General features: G+C 38.9%; 1 protein-coding gene across 1 annotated transcript in view; it reads left to right on the forward strand.

The window, feature by feature from the left end:
* TMEFF2 (transmembrane protein with EGF like and two follistatin like domains 2) overlaps window positions 1–15,074 on the forward strand; it is a gene marked incomplete at its 5' end in the record, with an annotated part of 226,798 nt that overhangs the window by 100,802 nt on the left and 110,922 nt on the right. The window lies entirely within an intron of this gene.

A 15,074-nucleotide genomic window follows, 5' to 3' on the forward strand; every position in this document is an offset into this window, starting at 1 on the left:
ATGTCTCTGTGTCACACTTGGGAAGTGGCTCCCGCCCCTGTGAGGAAATCCTTCAAAATGCAGCGCTCTGGAGTGCTAATGTCATGACGAGACCATGCTGGCAGGTAATGGTAAAAGTCTCTCCTAATGGCTTTGCAGCCGGCTTTGTACCTTCGCACACTTGACTTTTCTGATCCCACTAATTTACTGAATCCTGAAATTACCACCTTAGTGTTTTCTTTTCTTTTCTTTTTTCCCTGCTGCTGTGAGTTCATCTCTCTATCTCCATAGACGTGGGTTCCTCCTTCATATTTCTCCTCAAAATGATTATTGGATACATACTGCTGAAGTTTCCGCAGCAGAGAGAGAGGCAGAGCCAAACATACTGCTTCGAGGTCTGCGTCCCCCCAATTTCCCTCTTCATAGACCGTCTGAGATGCGATTCTGTCCCTCAGCCTCTGTAAGAAAAGCCTTTCCAGCTGCTGTCACTTTCATTAAAGGACCCACGATGAGTGATGCCGGACTGCATCGTGTTGTTTCATGTGAGCAGAATCCTGGGCTGCATAAGGAAAATATAGCCCTGATGCCTTGTTTATCTCATTTTTTGGCCTCTTGGAGTTGGTTTTCGGTGACGTGCCACCTCTCCCTCGCACTCCATCTCAATTTACTGAGCAACTGTGAGCTCAAGTAACTTATCCAAAGTCAGACACGAGTGGCTTACCGGAATTCATACCCCAGAACTGTCATGGTTCCTAAATCCTTTATTATGAGCATTACACCATACCATCTTCCAGGTCTCAGTATTAACATCATGTAAATTTATTCTCCAGCATGATTCATTAAAATGAAAATGGGCCATTTTCTCTGATTCTCCAAGCACTTCAGAAGAAGCATTACATCCTGAATACAGATTTCATTTCTGAGAAGGAGACAAGAAAAGAAGTTAAACCTTTAGTTCTATTGGAGGCTGGTTCATCTTAAAAGGACTTTTATTCCAGTTTTCAGTTTAAAATATTAAAAGGAAAACCAAGCAGTATTAGGTTAAGAATAGCTACAACTGCATTTTTTAGCAGTAGGTAAAACAAGGAAACTAAAAAGTGCCTGTAATTCAGTGGCAAAAACCTAATGAATCTCCTCCAGATCAAACGTTAATGTAAAACTAAATTTAAAAAAATCAACCTGTGCTAGACACCCACTCCCACATTTTTAAATACTTGCTTCCATCAAAAAACACATAGCATCAATTCCCTTTTTTGGTGGAATCTCATTTTCCAGTTAAACAGAGAATCAAAATGATAATAGAGTAACCACATATGCAGCTCCAGTATAAAATAATATCAGAAGAAATAAAAACTCAACATCTAAGGGTTTAAGATTACAGTCAAGGGGCAGGAAGGTGGAAATAAAAGTGGGGAAATTATAAAATGTGACTTTTGCCTTTTTCTTCTCTTTCAACAAAATAATTCTCTGGATCCACTCTTCTTTTATTTGCTTAAAGATTTTATTTATTTATTTGTCAGAGAGAGACACAGCGAGAGAGGGAACACAAGCAGGGGGCGTGGGAGAGGGAGAAGCAGGCCTCCCACTGAGCAGGGACCCCTATGAGGGGCTTGATCCCAGAACACTGGGATCGTGACCTGAGCCAAAGGCAGATGCTTAACGACTAAGCCACCCAGGCACCTTCTTTTTTTATTAAATATAAAGAAGTTCCATTTTCTTTCACAGATGCTTAGAATAATAATTATCCTCAGTAAGAATTACTTATCAACCACCCACTATGTGTAAGGCGTCAGAATTGGCACTGTTTGGGTAATAAGTACCACCTCCTCCATGTAGGGTTCTGCAGTTTGGCTATGGAAGGGAGCATGCATTGAATGACACAAGCACACACCTATGATGCAAGGAAGGGAACGCCAAGTAAACAGCACGCGCAGTAAATACAACAGGAGTTCAGTTAGGGAGTAACTAATGTCAAAGCAAGAAGTGAACCTTCCGGATCGGAGCAGAGGCACAGGAGACATTGAAGGACAGTGTGAAGAGCCTGACTTCCAGACTGTAATGGAACTAGTGTCAGTCCTCTCTCCACCACTCCTAGCTGCGTGCCTTTAAGCACGACTTTTAACTGCTCTGATTTCACGTGTGTAAGTAGGCATGATTGTGCCTACTCTGTACGGTTATTCGGGATACTAAATTAGGAGGTGTGCCTAAGTACCTACTCCAGGCTTTATCTGTAGGCAGGTGCAATTCAGTGGTACATTGGTTCTAGTGATGATAGGATTAAGGGCATTTTTGAAATTCCTGGGACCAGAATCTGGTCATACAAAATCCTCAAATAAAATTTAGTTCTCTTTCCTAACCACTCTCTTCTCCTGCAGCACAGTCTAACTCTCCAATTGCTTGAGTTGAACTGAGAGTCGATAAAAATCTTAGACATCCAGAAAAGGAAGATGGACAGGATCGCCTGGGTGGCTCAGTCAGTTAAGCATCTGTCTTCTGCTCAGGTCATGATCCCAGGGTCCTCGGATCAGTCCCGCATCAGGCTCTCTCCTCCGTGGGGAGCCTGCTTCCCCCTCTCCCTCCTCCTTCCTCTGCTCATGCTCTCTCTCTCTCTGTCTCTCTCTCTCAAATAATAAATAAAATATTTTTTTAAAAAAAGGAAGGAATGGAGATGGACATTTAAGATATAAATAAAGAGTGAACAAAGTTTGCAAGTTGAATATGTAATTGGGGCATTCGAGAAACAATACTGGATCTTTTATTATGTCTGTGGGGGGGGTGGTAAGTATGGATTGTGGAGAGGAATGCTATGATATCCATTTTGAGATGACGATGAGCTGTTACGACATGCAGTAACTGTTAGGTAGAGTGCTTTTCCTCCTTCTTTTTGACTTCAAACAGAATGGTAACATCTTTTCTCCTATAACTCTAAAAATTTTGCTAGGTAGACATGTTCCCAAATGCAAGAAATGTAAATGATACAATGCAGTGTTCTGTTTAGTATTTGGACATCTTTTACTGTCTTCTATTTTTTATTTAATTGAAAACATATTTTATGGTTAAAAATAAATCATGTTACTCAAAATGGTAAAAATTTGTTTTTAGGGATAACCTTTTGGGGGATATGCACCAAAATAAATACCAGATGGAGAAAAGATATATAAATCTTAACTATCAAGGAGGGTCATTCATCTGTAGAATCCCAATGAGTAGGCAAAACAGTTTTTCTTATTAGAGATAGAAAGCGGGGTAAGAGGGATAAAGGGAGAGGGAGAGAGAGCATCTTAAGCAGGCTCCATGTCCAGTGCAGAGCCCAACACAAGACTCGATCTCACGAGCCTGAGATCATGACCTAAGCTGAAATTAAGAGTCTGACCTTCAAGCAACTGAGCCACCCATAAGCTGCCTCAGGCAAAACAATTTTAATAAAAATGCATTTCAGAGTAAAGGTAATTAGAAAACATACATTTGAGAGAAAGTTCATATCACACGTGCTATAGGGGATGCAAACGCAATAGCTTTATGATAAAAGTGATATAAAATTAAAAATGATAAAAAGTGATAAATTGTTAGCAAAGTTTTGATGATGTTGCTAAATTCATTTGTTTTTGGTAACATGGAAATTTGGGTGATTGTTTTAGAAACTTATAGGAGAAAGATGAGAGGTAATATTCAGTATGCTAACTCTGACTTTCTGTATAACTACAGTGACTGTTTGGAACAATGCTCTAAGATTCTAAAACACGTGGGGTCTTAGAAGGAAAGAGCATTGGACCTGACAAGAAGTGATTGCTATGGAGAAGGGTATAAAAATAAAGATAGAAGATTTTCAAATTTTTTTATTAAAAATCTCCACTCCTACCCACATGTATCAACACAAGACAAAACAATGATGTGTTTGTGAAGGTGTTCATCACAGAATTAACTATAAGGGCCCCCTCCTCAAAAAAAAAAAAAAAAGGAAAGACAAAAAAAAAGAGCAGCTTCAAAGACTATGAGCCTCATCACTGAGTTTTATGCATTAAAAAGTATAGTTTTACTGACCACATAGAAAACTCTAACACTTCCTCCATTTTATTTTTTCAATATAACATGCCCATGGTAGGCAAACAAAATAATTACTGAATTAATTCAAAAGCACTGAGACCTTTTTGCCACTGAGATCAGTTTTGTATCATTTCCCTTGGCATTTTTTTGGTAATAGTTATGACTTCCTGATTCTTTGGAAGAGAAAGCTTGATATTTTATCACAGTTAATTCAGTAAAAATTAAATTTCAGGTATGTGAATTTAATAAATTGGCACATCATCCGGCTGATTGTTCTATCTTTATTAAATTAAAATTAATCAGACTAGGAAGAAATGACTTCTATCTTGTGCCTCTTTATAGTGAAATTTGCTAATTAAACAAAACCTCAGACTACTTAGGAGCAAGACATATTTTTATGCTCTTTATAGGCTTAGTATTAAAGTAGACAAGGTTCTTTGCAAAGATATTTTTCAGAGAAAGCTGCAAGACTAAATTATGAAGTATACTGCATTTTCTGCAGATCTGTGGTAAACCAATAAGCTATGCACCAGGAGGCTGCTAGAAGAACAGAGTTCCACTTTACTGTTCCAGTACTTAAAATGTTTTGAATTATGTCCTAGTATTGCATCTGAAAATACCTATCACAAGAAGTCCTTTTTGCATTCTTCATCGTCTCTCAAAACAAAATGTGTTTGTTCTTAACAGCTTTCCTTTATCATCTTTAAAAATACCACTGCAATGCTGATTTTTTAAAAATATTTTTTATTTAGGCAGCACAAGTAAAATAAAAATTATCTTTTTAAAAAGATTTGCTTATAAAAAACACCTATTTGATTAAATATTTTGCAAAATATTTTATGGAATGAGAAGCCGATAAGAATTTGACAAGCCAGTAAGCTTTCTGGTATATAAAAGAGTAGCCTAAATGAGGACATGTTTAGGGTTTGGCAAAGAGATTATACAGTTCACATCTTTGTTGCTATCAGAAAAGAAAATCAACATGCAGCAAAACTGGCCTTTTAAATTGATACATATAAAATTTGTGTAGTTGCTGCGTATCTGGAAGTACCAAAATGATTTTACTTTCTCTACCTCAATCTTGGCTCACAAAAGTGTACAAAAAATGTATCCTGTATAAGCTCCTAATTACTGACTGTAGAAAGCCTATATGAAGGTAAATGATTTAGTCTAATTGATGGGAGCTAATCGACCCTTGTTTATAATAAATTACCCTCTAGCATGTGAAATCATTGCTTAGCCATTTGTAAAATTATCTTTGTTCCCCAACCTCAATTATATCACCACCATCACCATATTTTTGTGTAAGGTAGAGGCCAGTTCTAGAAATAATGGTAAAATGTTTAGAATTAGAGTTAAAATAGACTTTATACTTATTATGCTATCTCAAGTTTACATACTTTTCTCTCTTCTTAGATGGTATTTGTACAACATGATATATAAGTAACAAGCATTAAAAAAACTTTTGTTTTTTAAAAACTAATAAACAGGGGCATCTGGGTGGCACAGAGGGTTAAGCCTCTGCTCTCGGCTCGGGTCATGATCCCGGGGTCCTGGGATCGAGCCCCGAATCAGGCTCTCTGCTCCTCCAGCAGCCTGTTTCCTCCTCTCTCTCTCTGCCTGCCTCTCTGCCTGCTTGTGATTTCTGTATGTCAAATAAATAAAATCTTAAAAAAAAAAAACTAATAAACAACTGAAAAATTAATTTTTAAAAAACTGGTCAAAGGTTAGAGGAAGAAATGGCTGAGCTATATAAAATTTGGGGAGGAAGGGAAAATCATTTTAATCTTTAACCTTTTATTTATCTGTACATATATCAGCTAGGACCTATTACACAACAGCAAGACACAACAATACAGTGGCTCAGAAGACAAAGAACTGTTTTTGCTCTCACATTACAGACCAGGCCCGCAGGACAGACGGACATCCTTGCTCCGCGTGGTCATTCAGAGACCTTGGTCTTTTCTGACTTGCTGATCTGCCGTTCTCTAAACCAGGGGTCAGCAATCTTTTTCTGTAAAGGGTCAGATAGTAGCTCTTTTAGTGTGGTACACCATAGATGGTTTCTGTCACATATTCTGCTTTTTATTCTTTTAGTAATGCTTTAAAAATATGAAAACCGTTTTTAGCTTACAGATTGTACAAACGAGTCGGTAGGTCCGCTGTGACCCATGGGCTGCCGTTTGCTAACCGCTTCTTTAAGGAACTGCCCCGCATATGAGAAGCTTGATCAATGCCACATCAATGTACCAACTTCAGGAAAAAGAAAACAACAAAGTAGAAGGCAAGCAGTTTCCTCTTAAGGAATTAGAGCAGTAGTTCTACACATCACTTTCAGCCATATTCCATTGCCAAGAATTTAGCCATATGGCCATATCTAGGCATAAGACGGGCTGGCAAATGAAGTCTCTACGTAGATTTCTACATACCCTGCTAAACCTCTCATACCATATGTGTCAGCTCGGTCCTCTGGGAAGTAGACACCAAGTCAAATTTAGGAGTGCAAAAAGTTTATTGGAGAAGTGAAAAATAATATATAAAGGAAGCAGAAGTGGGCTGGGAAAGTCCTCAAACTGAGGCAGATGTAATACCTGTGACAGGAAAGAAGGGAAGCAGGATTGGGCAGGGCAAACCTTAGACCAAGATGCAAATCTGGCAAAAATGAGGTCGACCTTATGTTAGTATCCAGAGCAAATATCACCCATTAGGAAAATCTTATGTTGGGCAGGAATCGTCATACCCTAGTGCCTCCACTATACGTGGTCTTTAGCTGTTGCTGCACAGGAGAAGAGTGGCCTGGGCTTAAAATCTGAGGTGAATTATGAACTTACTGGCAGCTGGAGATTCCCAAATGATGGCATATGTTGGCTCCAGCTAATGGGGAAGTTCCTCCTTAGAATGAGGTCTGAGTCGGGAACTTCCATAGCTGCTAAGTTGTATAATGAAAGCAGAATGGATTTAGGAAGCACTGGTAATTTTCTCTCTCTCTCTCTCTCTCTCTCTCTCTCACACACACACACACACACACACACACACACACAGAAATAGAATACAAAGAGGTATGGGTTCAGTCACTGGATAAACCTTGCTAACCCTACGGATGAGAGAGCACTGTCACAGCACGTCGTGTCGTACCTGTTCTGGGTTTGAGCAGTGTTTACATTTTTCCTCTTTTAAACCAGAATTTATGTAGTAGATTATAGGGTGCACTTTGTTGTCAAGTTTGTGATTTATTTTTATTTATAAGCTGACATTACATAGAATATAATTGTAATTGTCAGTTTGCATGAAGTGAGATTCAGCTGAAACACAGAGAGATCTAATGAGGACTCTATGCCTGAAGTCACCACAAATAATTTGTGGTGATATGGAGAATTGGCAGGGATAAATTGCAAATTTTTCTGAGTCACATCAAAAGCACTACTGCAGTATACCTGTAACACCCATGGTAAAGTGGTGTTTTTAAGAATTCTTACTCTCCATTGTTATCCAAATCCAACAACTGGAATTAATTTGAATGAAAGGGAACACAAAAGACTAAATATCTCTGTCCAGATTCAATAAATGAATGAATTCAATAAACGAATTTAGTAAAGAAAGAGCTCCCCATTCAGAATGGTAACGGATAATAACGCCTACAGTTATTGAAAGTCTCACTATATATCAGGGTCTGTACGTGTGGTGCCTCCAGTCTTGTAACAGCCCTTCAACAGCTGTTCACCCCATTTTGCAGATGATGGAACAAAGGCTCAGAGAGTTTCAGTGACCTCACCAAGGCACCTGACTGGTGTGAAGTTTACCCAGAGTTGAGCTTAGAACCCATGACACAAGCACGCATCATTCCTCAGTGATTCCATTGTCTTCCTAAAACCAACAATCCTTGTGGAATAATCATCCGTTCAAGAGTGTTTATGTTTAGTCACTTTGGGAACTTACTGCTGTTCCCGAAGGACTTCTGTTCAGTACAAACAAAGATGAGAGAAATTAATAGACTCTACTTGCTGATGTATCTTCTGGAGCTCACACGCATGGGAGCAGATTCAGTTTAGGAAAAATACTTGAATTATGTTTTAATATATACGTTTTGTTGGGGAGCTTGGGTGGATTAGTCGGTTAAGTGTCAGCCTTCTGCTCAGGTCATGCTTCCAGGGTCCTGGGATGGAGCCCTGCCTTGCACTCAGCAGAGAGCCTGCTTTTCCCTTGCCCTCTGTCTGCCTGCCTCTCCCCGTTTGCGCTCTCTATGTCAAATAAATAAATAAAATCCTTATATATATACATGTGTATATATATACATATATATATGTTTTTGTTAAATTTCTTATAAGAAATCAGCAAAGGGTGTGTGTGTGTGTGTGTGTGTGTGTGTGTATGTACAGGAATGTAGCCAAACTTGAAACATAAGCCTAAATATCCAGGATACCTTCCTGCATCTTCTCACTCATCATTATATAATTGGCATTCCTCATTCTTGCCCTAATTATTGCCTGATCTAATGATCAAGAAGTAGAATAAAGACATCCTTGGAAGGTTAATAAGCCATCCAGAAAATTAGATTAGCATGCTCAAACCTTAATGATTATTATTTCTCATTATAATAGATCACCTGAAAAGTTTGAGAAAGAAAAAATAAATAGGCATCACTGGGCAATTATATTTGTAGTTTTCCAGGGTAGGTTTTACAGATGATCACCAGTTATGAATTCTTTTCATATCTAAAACCAGGGATTTTTGTATAAATTATTCTACCGTTATTATAATAATCAAAGCCCGTTTATTTGATCATCATCATAATGGAGTACTTGAGACATTTTTTCCTTTGCTAATTGACAGTTGGTCAGTTAAGAGGTGCTTTTCACAAAGTCTTCCATAACCCTAAGGGTTTGAATTAGCTTCTAATAAATGCCTGAGAAGCTTCTCTAGACTCTTAAGTGCATTTGCTGAAACTCCCAACTGCTATTTTCCACCTTCTGGTCAAGAAATGCCTTTGATCTGCCATCTAGCTGCCTTTCTTGCTTGTATCTATCTGTCTCAAGCATCATAACTCTACCCATCAGCACAATAACACATTATCATTTAGATATCATTTTCTGAAAATAGATTTCTCTGAGAAAGAAAAAGAGTAGGAAAAGGGTCAAACTGAATCTTGGATTGCCCTTTATGGAGAATTTTAAGGGGCAGCATGTGGTCACAAGACAGCCTTAAGTCTGATCTTCATTCCCATCCTCATTCCACACCCAGGCCCTTTCTGTGCAGACTTTCAGGCTCAGTGGCTCGTCCCTGCTCCCCACACGCCACTTCACGCTCTGTGGGACCCTCCAAAGCCCAGATGCCACAAGACCAATGTTCAGTTCTGCTAAATTGGTCCTTTCAGTTTCGCACTCTCACTTCCTAATAACGGTGTGGAGGAAATGAGTTGGACTAAATGAATTTACTGATTTTTAAGAGAGAGTATGTGCAGTCCTAAACTGTTCGAAAATGTTTAGAAGTACTTCCTCACAATCATCTAATTTCCATGATGACGGGAACTTTAGTTGGCTCACTGCTTTGTCCCCATTATGACCAGATAGGTGGTGTTTGGTAAAACTTGGTGGAATGAATGAATGTGCTCGAGAAATGGGTGATATTACTGAATTAAAAATTCATTATCTAGTTTTATCTTAATCTCTTAATGTCATTGTATTTTTAAGTAAATTAACATTTGAGGAAGATATTTTTATAGTGCAGACCTCCATGAACAGGAATGCGATTATCTAAAACTCCCATTGACAATACAAGAGGAAGAGAAAAGAATGGGGAGAGAGGGAAGGAAGAGGGGGTGGAAGGACATTTTCTCAAATATAAGAAAGTGATATAAATTCACATATTTGAGTAAAGAAATGTTATCACTATAAATATATACCTATGAATATGGTTTAAAAATGAACTTTTTTCTTGTCTCAGCCAAAACCTATTCTTTCTTTTGCTCATAAATATTTTCTAAGTGCCTTACCATGTGTCAAGTAATACATGAGTACTAAGGTACAGAGCAGAACAAAACAGTCCTTACCCACAGAGAACCGTAGAGGTAGTGTCTTCCTTCCTTACGTACAGAATACAAATTGAAAAGTATAAAGGATAAAATGACATCCTTAGTATCTCTCACACTGAATTAATTTAGGAAAGTTAGCAAATGAAAATCTTCTCACCAGCTGAGGTTAGTTTCCTCAGTGTGTTTCCTAGTGTTTAAAATAAGTATTTTGCAATTAGGGTGAGATATGTTAGTGACAGCTGCAGAAACCAAAGTCTTCTGTTTATTCAGAAACCCATTTATCTCTAAAATATCAAGGTAGTGGCAGATCCCCAGCTTATCACTGCTTCTAGATGTGAACACAGAATTAAATCTCTATACGCCTTCATTTTGCTTTAATCTCCTTCCTCAAACTGCTAGTAATGAAAAGCCTGTTGATGTCAGTTGGGAAGATAATTCTTCCGTAAGAAGGTTTTAGCCTCCAAAAATCAAGCCTGTTCTATTATAAATAATATACTTCTCAAGGCTCCCATGTTGTCTTGGTTTAAACTCACATGGCTGGGGCACCTGGGTGGCTTGGTGGGTTAAAGCCTCTGCCTTTGGCTCGGGTCATGATCCCAGAGTCCTGGGATCAAGCCCCCACATCAGGCTCTCTGCTCAGCGGGGAGCCTGCTTCCTCCTCTCTCTCTGCCTGACTCTCTGCCTACTTGTGATCTCTGTCTGTCAAATAAATAAATAAATAAATAAATAAATAAAATCTTAAACTCACATGGCTAAGTTTATATATGGAAGAATTAGTCCCCCATGAAAAGGAAATGTTTTTTCAAGGATCTATGCTAAGCAGTGTGTATATATTGGTGTTGAACTCGAGGCACAATAATTATTCTCAGTATATACAGTAGGCACACTAACCCAAATTATAAATACAATTGCAAGTTGGTAGCTAGAACCTTGGACAGAGGAGAGAACATATTCGTTAAAACCACATTCACTCTGATGTGCTAGTTTTAACATGTTGAGCTTGATGCCACAGTGATACTGTGCTATGTTTTGAGCACTTGAGATACAATAAGAAAACAAGGGTTTGTTAATTAAGAATTTCTGTTGTGTTGGGGCACCTGGGTGGCTCAGTCAGTTAAGCATCGGCCTTGAGCTCAGGTCATGATCCCAGGGTCATGGGATCGAGTCCTGCATTGGGCTCCCTGCTCAGTGGGGACTCTGCGTCTCCCTCTCCCTCTGCCTCTCTCTCTCTCTCCCTCTGTCACTCATGAATAAGTAAGCAAAATCTTTTTTTAAAAAATCTCTTTTGTGTTTATTTATTCATCAAGGGACATACGTGAAAAGTACACACATAGTCATACCACACACATCTGCATCATGAGAAGATACAGTGTCCTGCTCACGGGAAGATGAAAATGGCCGTGATGCCGTCTCTCATTTTATATAGGTTGTAAGCTCTAAGACAGAAGTGCTGAACGGGAAAACCTGAGTCATGAATACAGCCATATGCTGTCTCTGAGCTGCAGGTTTCGAGGGCAGCAGTGTTTGGTAGAACGTGCCGTGTGGACAGGAACGTTCTGTATCTGTCCTGTCCGGTACAGGTCATCACTAGCCACACGTTGCTATTGATTTCTTGCAAGTGCAGCTGAGAAAGTGGATTTTTAAATTTTATTTCATTTTAATTTAACATATATTTAAACAGCTACAAGTACAATATGATCCTATACCATCTGATTTCTAGGTTTGTTTTTTTTTAAGATTTTATTCATTTATTTGACACGGAGAGAACCAGAGAGCACAAGTGGGGGGAAGGGCAGAGGGAGAAGGAGAAGCAGGTTCCCCGCTGAGCAGGGAGCCCAATGCGGGGCTCGATCCCAGGACCCTGGGATCACGACCTGAGCTCAAGGCAGACACTCAACCAATTGAGCCACCCAGGAGCCCCTGATTTCTAGTTTTTTAAAGTCTTGTTTTTTACCATAGTAATGTAAAAGACTGCTTTTAGTCAAGTGTTAACCAGGAAGTTACATAAAATGTAATTTTATCATCATTCAATAAATGTTTATAGAATACTTTAAGCTCACCCTACTGGAGTGGATTTTCTATGTTTCAGTCAGATTCCTTCAAGGTATTTAGAAATGAAACTCAGTACATTTTCAGCCTGCTCACCACCGCCTTTCCTTCAACATATCAAGGTTTTGGAATTTGTGGCTTAAAATGTTAACACTAGATATAGTCATTGCCAAGTCGGCCACACCTTCTCGGAACCAGTAGCAGCAACCTGATATTTGGGGTTGGATATGCCAAGTCATTGTTAACTTCTCTACTGGCTTATTAGAAGAAAGATTTGATGTCTGAAAGCAAAGACACGAGATTACTGTAGGCTCCCACTCTCGTAGCCAGCCGACAACTTGATTTATTCGATGAGTGATCTCAGACCACCCTTTCAGGCACTGAACCTCCAGAGAGTTATGCTGCTGGGTGATAAGAAACCTTCAGAGATACGTAAATCTTTTGCCACTGGGAGTTTCATCTGTTCTGGGATAAAGAACATTTTTATGTATGATGTTTCTATCTGGATAGCTATAAGAATATTCAGAAAAGATTCACAGGTTTAGTCAAATTCATACTGACAAGGACCTGAAACAGTACAATAATTACCAAGAATATGTTAGACAACACTTTTATTTTTTATTTTATTCTCATTTGTTTCCCAAACGTTTGAAGGGGCAGTTAATGTATTATACATTGAGAAGTCCATTAATCTTTTGATTAGCATGTGTTTTCTTGTATTTTCCTTAGAGACAAACCAACAAATGAGGAATGTTCTTAATTTGACCTCTGGAGTAATCACAGATATGGATATTATATCATTTAACAAATCCATTAAACAAACTGGTCATTTTTTTAATGTACATTTCTATGCACCAAAAATGCAACAACTGGCTTCTTAATTTTCCTGAAATTTTATTTCCAATCTAATGTGTCTGCTTATCATATATAGTCTTGGGCTTTTTAATAGGAGTAAAATCCAAGTAGTTTGTCTTAAAAAAAAAATGTTGAAATCCTTCCTGGTTTCATTAAAACTGATGTGAAACCTGCTTTTAAAAACATAAACTATAAAAGTGACCCTCTTGGCTGTTCTAGGCCACCCAGAGATCTCTCTCAATATGCAGCAGTTTTCGCTAAGAAGACTTCCTGGTTTCTGGTGCACTCACCTTGCCCTGTGACTCTGCCAGGCACAGCTGATGGGTAACAGAAGCTGTCTTTAAGAGACATCTTTCCCATTTAGAAACTCTTCACCTGAATATGTTTCCATCCCTTAGCGCCAGCTCATCTGTACATAAACAAATCCCTGCCTCAGCCATCTGACCCTCTAAAGACGGAAGCTGAAGGGCATGTTTTTTGAACTCCCTTTTTAGGCAAAGGAGTGTGGTTTGCAACCTTTCTCTGTGACCTGCTTGTCAGGCAGTGTGGGAGCAGAGGAGGTATGAAACTGTTGTCAGGAAAGACAGCCCATGCTTCTGACATGGGAGTTTACAACACGAGAAGAGTCTCCTTCGTTCTGATGCCTGTATTTGGTTCGTGTGGATGAAAAGTGTTTCTCTATGGAGGTGGTTTTTCTTAAACATGAATATTGAGCAGTAACGATATGATAAGTCCCTGAGTACTGCCTCCTAATTAGGTGTATTTTGGAAGAGATGATGTTTAGTAGATTTAAAGCCCTTCTGCATCTCCCTTCTCTTCCATTTAAAAATGCTCTCAATACCAGGGCTTGTACAGCTACATAACTCCGTAAGAACTGTGTTGCAGACACACAAAGAAAAAGCAATTGAGTGCAGAGACGAAATTAGTTGCTACATATCAATATTTCACAAGACTTTAAGTATTTCATTTAATTAACATTTTCTTTGAATCACACTACATATTTTTCAGGGAAAGAAACTTCTATTCATTTTATCTGATCTAAAAATACAAATATGCATGAAGAAATGTAAGCAGAGTTGGGGAAAGTGAAAGCAACAGTCCCGAATATTTTGTGGGCATGAATGTGGGCAGGAAGCAGGATGTGTTTTGAGATAGGAAAGAAAAATGTTTTCCATTTGGGGATACCCCAAATCAGCCACAATCTGACCTTTATGTCAGAGGGCTTTAAGTCATAAAAGCATGCATGTGAGCATGGTTTTTAAAATACCAATAATTATTAGGAAACATTTCCTGTATGCTCTGTGAAAGTAAACTAGGGCCTATTTAAGGACACAAGAACTCAGTATCTTCTTGCCTTTTTTGGAGAGCTACTATCAATATTAGCTCGAGTGAAAGAGTAAAGTTAAGTTGTCCTCAATGTTTCAATGATCTCTTTGTATATTCTCCCACGTGACAGCATAATACCCCTCCAAATACCCCTCCAAACCTTATTTACGTCTCTACGTTCCCATCAAAAGCTCAGAAGAGGCCATGTATTTCGGGCTTCATAAGCTCGTCTTCAAACCATCATCAAGGAAAGCTGGCATTATCGCTCAATAAACTGCTTCTTATTAAAAACTCGTGCTACTGACTGATCCTATCCTTTCCCGTACTTACGTTATAAGCTACTGAACCCCACTTCACTGCCGTTTTCCTCAATGAATCAGTGCTTTGCTCACTTTTGTAAAGTCTATTCCAGAGTGACTACCGGTGAGATAACTGGGAATTGGTGAAATCAACACAAGGAACAGATTAGCATTTGTGCTTCTTAGCGTCGTCTTCTGACGTAGTCAAGTTGTGCTAGCTTACCCAGGGTGTGAGGTAGAAACAAACGTCTCACAAAACTTAGGGGCTTCAAAGAACCTAAGTTTATTTTTCATGCTCACTCCCCGTCTACTACAGGTTGACTGGGTAGGGGTCTGGGTGAGGGCTCTGCCCACTGCAGGCACCAGGGACCTGGACAGACGGAGCTGCTCTCTTGAATGTTGACTTGATACGTGCACTTCATCCATCAACAGATCTTTTCAGTTCTCTCTCCAGATTCTGTGCCACATCTAACAGTTTTTCACTGTCTGGTGCC

Source organism: Mustela nivalis, assembly GCF_964662115.1.
Source record: "Mustela nivalis genome assembly, chromosome: 11".
NCBI classification, from domain to species: Eukaryota; Metazoa; Chordata; class Mammalia; order Carnivora; family Mustelidae; genus Mustela; species Mustela nivalis.